The 11,539-nt window shown below is 39.6% G+C and overlaps 1 pseudogene; it reads right to left on the bottom strand.

Annotated features, from left to right (window-relative positions):
- Positions 1 to 427: 427 nt before the first annotated feature.
- LOC118010999 lies at positions 428 to 540 on the bottom strand (annotated as a pseudogene).
- Between the last annotated feature and the right edge of the window lie 10,999 nt (positions 541 to 11,539).

Below are 11,539 nucleotides of genomic sequence, written 5' to 3'. Positions count from 1 at the left end.
TATTACCTTTAATATCCACAATGATCTGAGTTAGGTATTGTCATCCTCATTCTACAGACAAAGAAACCAGTGGTAAATAGAAGTTGAGTATCTTTCCCGAGGCTGCGTATCTAGTAGTTGGCAGAGCCAGAATTTGAGCTAATGTCTTTACTGATTCCGGAGTGCGGGTTCTTAACCATACATTACAGTGCCCTTTATGAGATGTGATGGCAACCCCCTTGCCGAGGCCATGAAGTAAGCTGAATGTTCCAGGTCTGGTCTGAATAACTCAGAGTGGAGCTAGCCCCTCAAGGTCCTAGAAACCTTGCTTCCAAAATTCCTTAGAGACTTATGCTATCCCTAACCCCCTTCCAACTTGAAAGTATACAATCAGCCACTCCTCATGACTCCAGTGTAGCTCTTTCTGCCCACGGGTCCTCTCCCTGTGCTTTAATAAAACCACCTTTTTGCATGAAAGATGTTAAAATTCCCATTTTCAATTAGCAATAATCGCACCTCGGATAAACCTCATTGGCTATGATACTGCCACTGTGCAAAGCTAAAATTCCCATTTTATATATGGGAAAACTGAGGTCCAGAAAGGAGAAGTTTCTTGCCCAGTGCTTTACATCCAGACGGGGATGGACAAGAGTGTTTTCGCTAGGTCTTTTGATCACAAGACCTGTACTCTTTTTACTACACTTCCTTACAGTTCATATTTCTTAGGTGAAGCAAATAAGTTCTATTGAAATGCATTGACACAATGATAGGATAGAAGCTTACACTAGAAGTTTGCTGTGTAAGGATAGAAGCTTACACTAGAAGTTTGCTGTGTAAGGTGATGCAGAGTTGTCTTGGCTGCATCTTCCTTGGGAATGCTTCCTGAAAGTGCCAAGGAGGGATTTGTGGCAACATTATTCTTGCTTGCATCATGGTTTTCTCTATCTTATGACACTGTTTATGGTGAATCTGATTTCATTTAGTGTTGTAACCTGGAAATCTGAATCATGGGGGTGGGGGATGTATGCGTTAAAAATGCAGGTTCTTAGGCTTACCAGCAGACTGCATCAGAATTTTGGGGGAGTGGAGTTTAGAAATTAGTATTTGACAAACATCCCAGATAAAGATTATTAATACTGAAGTTGAAGAAATTCTTGTATTAGTCCAACAGTGTATTAATTTCCAAAGGCTGCTGTAATAAATTACCACAAACTTAGTGACTTCAAACAACACGTATTTATTGTCTTACAGCGGTGAGGGTCAGAAGTCCAAAGTGAAGGTCAAAAATTTGAAATGGGTTTCATTGGACTAAAATCAAGGTGTCATTAGGGCTCCATTTCTTCTGTTTCTTGGCTTTTCCAGCTTCTAGAGGCATCCACATTCCTTAGCTCATGCTGCCTTCCATCACTTGGTCCTCTGCTTCACCATCACATCTCTTTCTTTGACTCTGACATTCCTGCTTTCTTCTTCCCTTAGAAGGACCTTTGTGATTATATTACCCAAGAGAAACTCCTGTCTTAAAATCCTTAAGTTAATCACAGCAGCAAAGTCCCTTTTGTCACGCAAGGTAACATATTCACAGGATTGGGGGATTAAGAGGTGGACTTCTTTGGGGAGGCATTAAACTGCCTATCACAACTGGTTTTAAAACATTTCAAAGAAACAGAAAGAAGAGGGGAACAGGAGGCATCAGTAGGGTCTCCTTCTATCTCCTGGAGTTCCCTGAGATGTCTTTAAGAAACCTGAGGACTCTGAAGAGCACAGTTTGAGAAAAGCAATCCTAACATATTTATTTCCCGAAGAGTCTGCATGGAGGAATCTACCAGTCTTCATTTAGTTTATTTTGCATGACTTTTCAAGAGTTAATTTGCAGCTATCACTCAGCCTGCCCATTCTCAATTTTCTGACAAACTCCACACTCTGCAGAAAACAAATAAAATGTGACCTTGCTTTATTAGTGATCAAATCACTGCTTTAACTGATTTTAAGAGATTTAGAGAAGATATCTGTCAGGAAGGGGGCTTCCAGTTAACTTTACATTCCTCAGTGTTTTCCAAAATTGTTCTATGAAAAAGAGAAGAAACAAGTAATCAGTGGAATTTTTTGAGGTATCTTTTTCTTTTGTGTATCTGTACAGCTCGGTTTCTTGTCATTATGTGCCTCTCCCCTTACCCAGCACACACTTTTGTCTTTGGATTAACCTTGGCATTGACTGTGGAAGTTTTGCAATAATTTTCCTTTGAGACACTATTTGGGCTCTGACAGAACTCTGTAGGTGTTTCTGAATTAATCTAAGAAAAAAATGGCCCTGGGTTATATATTTTAACTAATATGTAACAGCACTAAAAGTTATCTAGGGCACCGGGGTGGCTCAGTTGGTTAAGCGACTGCCTTCGGCTCAGGTCATGATCCTGGAGTCCCGGGATCGAGTCCCGCATCGGGCTCCCTGCTCGGCGGGGAGTCTGCTTCTCCCTCTGACCCTCCCCCCCCATGCTGTTTCTCTCTCTCTCTCAAATAAATAAATAAATAAAATCTTTAAAATAAAATAAAATAAAATAAAGTGCCCACGAAGTATGTTGCATTCTGAGGTGTCTTCTCTTGGCTTGAAATGGCTGTCTTCTTGCTGTGGGCTCATCTTGGAGAGAGACAGCCAGAGCTCTGGTGGCTTTTCCTCTTCTTATAAGGGCCCTATAGGATTAGGGCCCTACCCTTAAGTTGCAAAGGAGCAAGGATGACTAATTCCTTTAGACAAAGAACAAGATATGAGTTTAAAAGATCTGTGCTTCTGCTTCTTCCCCTTGTCATAATCATATAAACCATTTTTAAAAATAATGAAATGGTCAAGGTCTTGCAGGAATCAAGAAACACTGTGATGCTCTGGAGACAAACTATGCACTTAATTGTGCCCTCCAAAAATGTGTATGTTTAAGCATTAGCTCTCCATGTGACTGTATTGGTATTAGGGCTTTTAAAGACGTGATTAAGAAATCTCTGAAACAATTATATCTATATTATTTTTCTATCTACCTATCATCTATCATCTCTCTCTCTCTCTCCCTCTATCTTTCTATCTATCATCTATCTAATCTTTCTTATATTTAAGTAGTTATCTATTACAAGGAGGGCATGGGATGCCATGTTTGAAGAAGAAAGTGGCTTTATATCAGTTAAAAAGTCTGTTTCCCAGCCTGAATTTTGCAGTCTCCAAGGAAACTCTTATCATTACAAAGAAGTAATCGGATTTACCTGAAAACTATCAAACTATTTCTAAATCACTTGCATTGAAGAAATAAAATAATTGTGTTTTTGAGAGGGGTAAAATTCCTGTTCAAACTTTTTTATTTTAAAATTATCCTTCCCTTTCTCTATTTATATAGTTCCTTAAACTTGTCTCAATCACTACTAAAAAACATAACACATAAAGGGAATGAAACTGAATCTCCTTGGTGACATGCTCCTCCTGCTCTAAGCAAACAAACAAACAAGCATATCCGTTTTCATCTCTACATTTGGTTAGTAGGAATAAATTGACAAAAATTAAATGACATGTATAAAAAAGTGATATGATATATAAATAACTGAACAAGTAAATATAATAATTAATATATAAATGTAATAAATAACAAACGGGTAAATAAAGTTTGGTAATATGCTTTTAGTATGGGTAGAAAGAAATGAGTTGGGTAGGGAGATAATTAATTTATAAATTTAAAAAATGTCGCAACTCCAAAATTAGAGAAATCATGGATTCATTTCCAGGGGCTGATATGATTGATTTAATAATCTGCACATTTTAGCCTAACACTCTGAGAAAGAGCCCAAAGAACCATTCCCAAAGGTGTCAAGTGCCTAATGGCTGGATCCTATAAGAAATGTGGACATCTTTTTATGTTGTTGAAAGAGCACTTACCTCCAAGTCAGAAGATAAGGATTGGAGTCTGACTCTGCCACTAACCAGCCTTACCTCCTGAACAACTCACCTCACTTCCTTAGACTCAGTTTTCTCTTTCTCTTGGTAAGATTAAATGTCTCTAACTCTCCCAGCAGTCTGCAAACTCCATGAAACTCAACTGATGAGAGTAGGTTTCTGTTGCAGTGGGCTGTGGGAGAGCCCTGGAGATTATAGCTGGGACAAGCTATAAAGAAAGAAGCCAGCTAAGGATGATGTGGACAAAGGAGAAAATTGACCTACGTGGGGAAATATTGCAAAAAGCTGCCTAGATAATCTGAAAGTGATTTTCAAATAACACCCAAGTATTCCCAGGGATGCTTGGGGCAAGGCAATGCTCTGCTATTTCAGAAAAGAAAATATGTACTGTGTTCTGTGAACTTGAATACAGTCAAGGACATACATCATAATCGTGTGCCAAACCAGCCTTGTCAGGATAAGGTATGGTCTGAGAACAATTCTTTTCTGGAACAAAGCTCTGTGAAATATACAGGAGCATGTAGTACTTTGAATATTATCTCTACGCTAATGTAAGGTGGGTTTTCTTCTTTCTGGTACAAGTTTTAATAGAATTAAGTTCAGATATTATGAATATTATACATGGTAATGAAGTCTTTGAAAGTCATGTGGTAAATTGTGTTTTGGATATGATGACTTCACCAACTTATTACAAACCTCATTTATTCACCAATGCAGTGAGGAAAGAAATCTTCCTGACCTACTACGTTGCCACTATTGATTAGGTTCTGCAGCTACAGAGATGAGTAAAATGGGTCCCCACAAGTATATTTGTGAAGAATATAAGTTCAGAACAGCTGCATTTAATTAAAAAGGTGACTGGTAATTCAAAAATTTGTGTGCATTCAGGAAAAGTGGAATGATCAACTAGAGCTTTTGAACTCTTTGGCAGTCACACTTACTGCCACGAGAATCCCAGACATAAAGAAAATCCACACTTTTTAGCCTTGCAGATAGTATTTTAAAGGCTTTTAAAATAACAAGTTTAACCTAGTAGAGCACACATTCATGAATGGTCAGAAGGAAGACAGAAACCATATTTGATGTCTTTACTTGTTCTATGGAATTTCCTTTCTTGATTTATATTAGGGTCAAGTCCTCCTTTGCAAATGACTGACTCATTTATAGGATGGCAGCACACCAGGTACAGGCTCAGGAGTTGAAGGCCAGAGTTGTTTTCACCTTCTGATTTAATCCTTTAAAGATTCTGCTCACAGGGGTGCCTGGGTGGCTCAGTCGGTTAAGCGACTGCCTTCGGCTCAGGTCATGATCCTGGACTCCCGGGATTGAGTCCGCATCGGGCTCCCTGCTCGGCAGGGAGTCTGCTTCTCCCTCTGACCCTCCTCCCTCTCATGCTCTCTGTCTCTCATTCTCTCTGTCTCAAATAAATAAATAAAATCTTTAAAAAATAAAAAATAAATAAAAAAAATAAAAATAAAAAAATAAAAAAAATTTCTTAAAGAAGATTCATATGTCAATTATATAACTAAAAAATAATGTTAAAACCAAAGCAAATTAAAGATTTTTTTTTTAATTTATCTGAGAGAGAGCACAAGCAGGGGGAGCTGCAGGCAGATGGAGAAGTAGGCTCCCCACTGAGCAGGGAGCCTGATGTGGGACTCGATCCCAGGACCCTGGGACCATGACCTGAGCTGAAGGCAGACACTTCACCAACAGAGCCACCCAGGCATCCCAAACCAAAACAAATTAAATGCTAGGAAAGAGACCTAGGACGCAGGAAAAAGAAGTGACATGCTCCAGGAGGGCTTCCTGGAGGAGGCTGCATTGAGCTGGGCTGTAAATGAGGAGGGAGGAGGCAGTGGTAGGTACATTTCAGATAAGACAACGGCATGAAGAAAGCCAGAGAGGGGATAAGAGACCTAGGCTAGGGCGCCTGGGTGGCTCATTTGGTTGAGCGACTGCCTTTGGCTCAGGTCATGATCCTGGAGTCCCGGGATCGAGTCCCGCATCGGGCTCCCTGCTCAGCAGGGAGTCTGCTTCTCCCTCTGACCCTCCCCCCTCTCATGTGCTCTCTCTCTCTCAAATAAATAAATAAAAAAATAAAATCTTTAGAATTAAAAAAAAAAAAGAGATTCTGCTCACAGATTTGAAGACTGCTATTCACAAAGGCTGCCAGTCCAATTTTACTTGACTTCTTGCCATCATCAATTTGGATCATCCCTTTTAGGAGTTCTTTTCTTCCTTGGTTCTATGACTTCTGATTGCTCTTACCTCTCTGATTGTTTTCAGTCTCTCTGGAAGACCCTCTTCCTTTGCCTCCCTCTTCCCACATAGTCATTCTCTAGATTCCTCTTTTTGTCTTCAAATCTGTATTAGTTTTCTTTTGTTGCCATAATAAGTTACCACAAATGTAGTGGTTTCAATAACATACATTTATTATTTTGTAGTTCTTAAGGTTAGAAGTTTGACATAGGTCTCACCAGGTCAAAATCGAAGTGCCAGCAGGACTGTTTCTTTCTGAAGGCTCTAGAAGAGGATCTGATTCCTTGCTCGTTCATTTTTTGACAGAATTTAATTTCTTGTGGTCGTACGACTGAAATTCTTCTTACTTGCTGGCCAGCCACTGAGGCACATTCCCAGCTTCTAGAAGCTTCCCACATTGCATGGCTCATGGCCTCCTTCCTCTATTTTCAAAGCCAGAAATGGAGGGTTGAATCCCTCTCATACTCTGAATCTCCTCTCCTTCTATTTCATCTCTCTGTGACCATAGGTAGGAAGTTTGGAAATTTCTATGTTTTTTTTAAAGACTTATTTATTTGAGAGAGAGGAGAGCATGAGCATGGGGAGGGGTAGAGGGAGAGGGGGAGGGAGAGCGAGAGAATCTCTCTGAGCATGGAGCCTGACCTGGGGCTTGATATCAGGACCCTGAGATCATGACCTTAGCCAAAATCAAGAGTTGGATGCTTAACCGTCACCCAGGTGCCTCAGAAAGTTTTTATGTTTTTTAAGGACTCATGCAATTAGATTGGACCCACCTGGATGATCCAGTATACTCTCCTCATTTTAAGGTCCATAACCTTATTAACATCTGCAAAGTCCGTCTTGTCATGTAAAGTAATGTATTCACAAGTTATAGAGATAAAGGCATGGACATCTTTTCAGAGTCATTTTTCTGCTTACCACAAAGTCCAAAATCGAATTTGCTATCAGATTCTGTACACTATACTCTCTTCTTGCTCTCATATCAAATCTTTGCTGCATATATCAAAGTCTATGACTAATCAACAACTTCAGGCATCATCAAGAAGTCTTTACTTTGTCACATCTCCCCCATTCACCTCAAATTTGACCAAGTCTTTTCTTTGCTAAATAACTTTCAATGGCTTCCACTGTTCACAGGATAAAGTTCAAAATCTTTGTCATTTGCCTAAAGATTCTTACCTGTTTTTTTGTCTTATCCATTCCCATGACTCTCCCCACTCCACCTCTTTATTTTCCCACTACTTTCATGTATGTTATGCCAAGTCTCAGTGCCTTGACTTACATTTTTCTTTCCATCTGGAACATATCTCACCTTCAACTGTTCAGTGAGTGTATTCCAACATAAAATGCTGTAGGAACTGACTTCTCGCTTGTCTTTGACTAGAGCTTCATGCTAATGGTCCCCCATAGAGTATCTTTTCCATTCTATTGTCCTAACTGCATGTATATGTATGTCTCTTGCTATTTATCTGTAATGTCACAGAGCATAAGGACCTGGAATTATTCACTTTAGTATTATCATTGCCTGGGACAGTGCCTGGGAAATATTTGATGCCCAATATATATTTTTTGAGTAAATGAATAAATGAGTGAACAAATAAAAATAATTTGTCTCCTGAGGAACTACAAATTTTTTTTCATAGAAATCAATTAAAATGTATCTGTTTATATTTTACTATTTATTAAGCATATATATCCATTAAGTAAGTGATCTATGTATGGCAAGCAGGTTATCATTTTTGTGAATCAACACATTTAGCTGTATTTTATTCCAAATGCCTAACACTGAGTTTTGTACTCAGTATACCTTTTGTATAGAGGGTGCTCAATAAATGGCTATTAATTTGAATTTCCACTCTGCTTCTCTGACAGGGAATATTAGCTCAAGTGCCTGGAATTGTGGAACTCTGGATCTCCTTCATCCTCATCATTCCGAGGATTCAGTTGGCTGGGTTTATAGGGCCAGATTCTTAGAACATGAAAAGCATGGATTTACATGGATTTAATTCCTGTGTTCCAGTCCTGCCTCAGGCACCAGTTGGTTATGCATGTGACTTTAGCGATTACCTTTCATTGTTCTGAAAATATTTTACTATTTGTAAAATAAGGCTTTTAATTGTATGATTTTGGAAACCCTATCACATTTTCTGCCCACTAATAAGAATTTCTTGACCCTTCCTGTGTGGCTGGCATTGGACTAGGGTCTGAGAGTCATTCAAACAAGTATCAATCATGGTCCTTGCCCTCAAGGAATAATCTAGCTCAGAAGGCCAGTGTGGTTTGGTAGAAAGAGAGGTAGTTTGGTAAAAATAAGTGTGAATAATACTTGTATTCATTTTTGGCTTTCATTCTACCGCTTTTCCACCTACATGAGAAGGCAAGATACTCGGCTTCAACTCTCTCTTCCTACACAGGTGTTCGATTGCAATCTTGAATTAGGAGGGTGGAAATGCATATTTGCAATAGGGGGTGAGATGGCAGCTGTGAGTACATGAGGTGAGTGGAAGCTGAGGGGCCTGAGCTTTCCACAGAGAGGCTAGCAGGGATGGTGGTAAATCAGTGGTGAATCAGCCCTCTGGAGATCACCTTGGAGAATAAGGATGAGTCATGCCTCCTCTTGCCTTTCCCTACATTTGAAAAGGCTGTGGCCAAAGTATATTTCAGGAGCTAAAAAACAAAACAAATAAAACCAAAGGAAAGCTTTCTTACTGGCAGTAAGGATACACACACACACACACACACATCAGAATATTTGCGGTGGTTTAGAATGCAAAGACAAAAATGGAAACTCTGTTCTCACTGAATGGCTAAGACAAATTGAAATTTTTTTCATCTCCATTTTCTTACTATCGATTTTGTTGCTTTTCGTGCTTGATGGAAGGATGCCAGAGTCAGTTTGGATTAGAAGGCATATGCCGACATAAATGGTTGGTAGCTGAAACTGTGCCTGACAGATCTCCATCATAAATCCTCCTCCTGAAATCAAGCTCTCAATTAAAAGAGCACTTTTTTGAAAGGATGATGCCCACATGATGTTAAAAGGATCTCAGGAAAAGAAGTGAGATGGAGCAGAGTAAAATAAAAAAGACCGTTAGTAGGCAGCTTAAGAGAGTAGCCAAGTGGAGAAGAGGAAACCATTGTTACGAGGGAAAAATAGCAGTTTTTCTTATAATTTTTAATTCAGCAAAGGAAACTTGATGAATGACTCTCTTCTCTTGGTGGTGTCAGAAAAGGAACAGGAAAAGAGAAGGACTCAAAGTGATGATAATACTGCCTCTCAAGGGGAAGGAAAACCAAGGCTTTGATCTGGGTATACACCTTTTCTGTTTAAATGATCTGTGCCAAGGGTTCTCTTAGTGGGACAGATAATTGAGACCTAACTGGATTCATGAGATCTATGATGTAAAGCTTCATCAATTCTACAGCACTTTCCTAGACTGGGAAAGGAGTAAAAGATGCCTGATCAACAAAGTGGTTTGCCCTAATTATGCTTTTGGAATGGATGTCACATTCTCTCTGGTCGACCTTTCTTTTTGACATGGATACTTTTAACTCATATGGACACATAAAGTCCTCACCTACCTAAGAGTTTGGGCATACTGGAAAGTATTAATGGGGAGTCACTATTCTTCACAAAGCCAAATCAGTCATTCCAGTCTCAGAGATAAGAATAGTTTCTCCCATTCAACAGCTTCTTTACCCCCATACTTTGTTCTGTAAGGAAGCACTGAACCCCATTCGCCAACTGGAAAGGTGTTACTCATCCTAACCCAATGTACTAAGGTTACTTATGTTTCCAATACTTAAAAGCTTCAAGAAAAGCAGAGAACGATGATTATTGCATTTCTCTCTGCTTGGGCTGGAGATAATGAGCCGCTCCCGCTGCCCTTTACATGCATAATGCCTATTGATGTCAATGAGAGCCTCATGGTATGCAAAAGCTGTTAGAGTCACATGCATCATCTCAAAAATAATAAGGATAAAGGGATGCCTCTTTTTTTTTTTTTTTTAACTTGGCAAAGAGAGTATCTGTGGTTCCAAGCCTCTCTAGATGGTCCCAATTAAGAAGAAATAATTTTCCTAGAGTAGTGTGGCTGCCACTGTTTCAAGGTGAGCTTTTCATGAGGAAGGGATGGAGCAGTTTCCGGGACTGTTTTAGGCTTCCAAGGTCACTTCTCCTGAGAGACATGATTAGGAAGTGTTAGCAGTCGTCTCAGAGATTGATCAAAAACATGTAACTTTATATATTGGAAGGGAAATGAGGAGAGTTAAAAGAAGAGCAAAAAAGAAAAAAATTCTTTTTCAATTGCAGGAGACGAAAGGCTTCTTTTGGAAATTACTTGGCTTCTTTGGGAAATTACTTAACTCCTTTGAGCTTTTCGTTCCCTCTTTTGTAACGATGGCTTGAGTCTAGATCCGTGCTTCTCAAACTTAGCTCATTGTTGGTACAACTTGGAGAACTTGTTAAGAAAAAAAAAAAAAAAAAGGAAAAGAATAGCTTTATAGATTCCTCTCCAGGAAACTCGTATTCAGTAAATCTGGAGTGAGTTCTGGAATCTGCATTTTAAAGATCTATTTATTTATTTGAGAGAGAGAGAGAGAGCACACCCAGAGGAAGAGGGAGTGGGAAAGGGAGAAGCAGACTCCCCGCTGAGCAGGGAGCCCTACTGGGGGCTTGATCCCAGGACTCTGGCATCATGACCTGAGCCGAAGGCAGATGCTTAACTGACTGAGTCACCCAGATGCCCTAGAATCTGCATTTTAAAAAAAGATTTTATTTATTTATTTATTTGAGAGAGAGAGAATGAGAGAGCGAACATGAGAGGGGGGAGGGTCAGAGGGAGAAGCAGATTCTGCTGAGCTGGGACCCCGATGCGGGACTCGATCCTGGGACTCCAGGATCATGACCTGAGCCGAAGGCAGCTGCTCAACCGACTGAGCCACCCAGGTGCCCCTGGAATCTGCATTTTAATAAGTTATTTTGATAATTATGTAAATTTGGAAAACACTCATAGATGGGTTCCGGGGTTCTGGACACTTGAATTCTTTTTTTTTTTTTTTTTTTTAATGTTTTTTAAGTGTTAGATTATGGACCGGTCTTGTCTAGTTAATGACTGGGCATATTGGAGAGACCATGCCCCCTAAATTATGTCTAGCTTCTGATTACAGTGGGCACTAAGAGGACATGTTTCAGAGGTTGAGGAAAAGAAGTCTCATCTGGAAGACAAGAAATAATAGTAACTGTTACAGCGACAGGTAGCAGACACTGATTCTAGCAAGGTAATGGGAGGCATCCAAAGAATTATGTAGACAGAGAGATGTTGGATATTCATAATCACATGTATCGATAGGTATCTGACTTCACAGATA

Source organism: Mirounga leonina, unplaced genomic scaffold (assembly GCF_011800145.1).
Source record: "Mirounga leonina isolate KUSES-001 unplaced genomic scaffold, KU_Mleo_1.0 Mir_129, whole genome shotgun sequence".
In the NCBI taxonomy this organism is placed as follows: Eukaryota; Metazoa; Chordata; class Mammalia; order Carnivora; family Phocidae; genus Mirounga; species Mirounga leonina.
The sequence above is the reverse complement of the archived record's forward strand: the minus strand, read 5'-3'. Positions and strand labels throughout refer to the sequence as shown.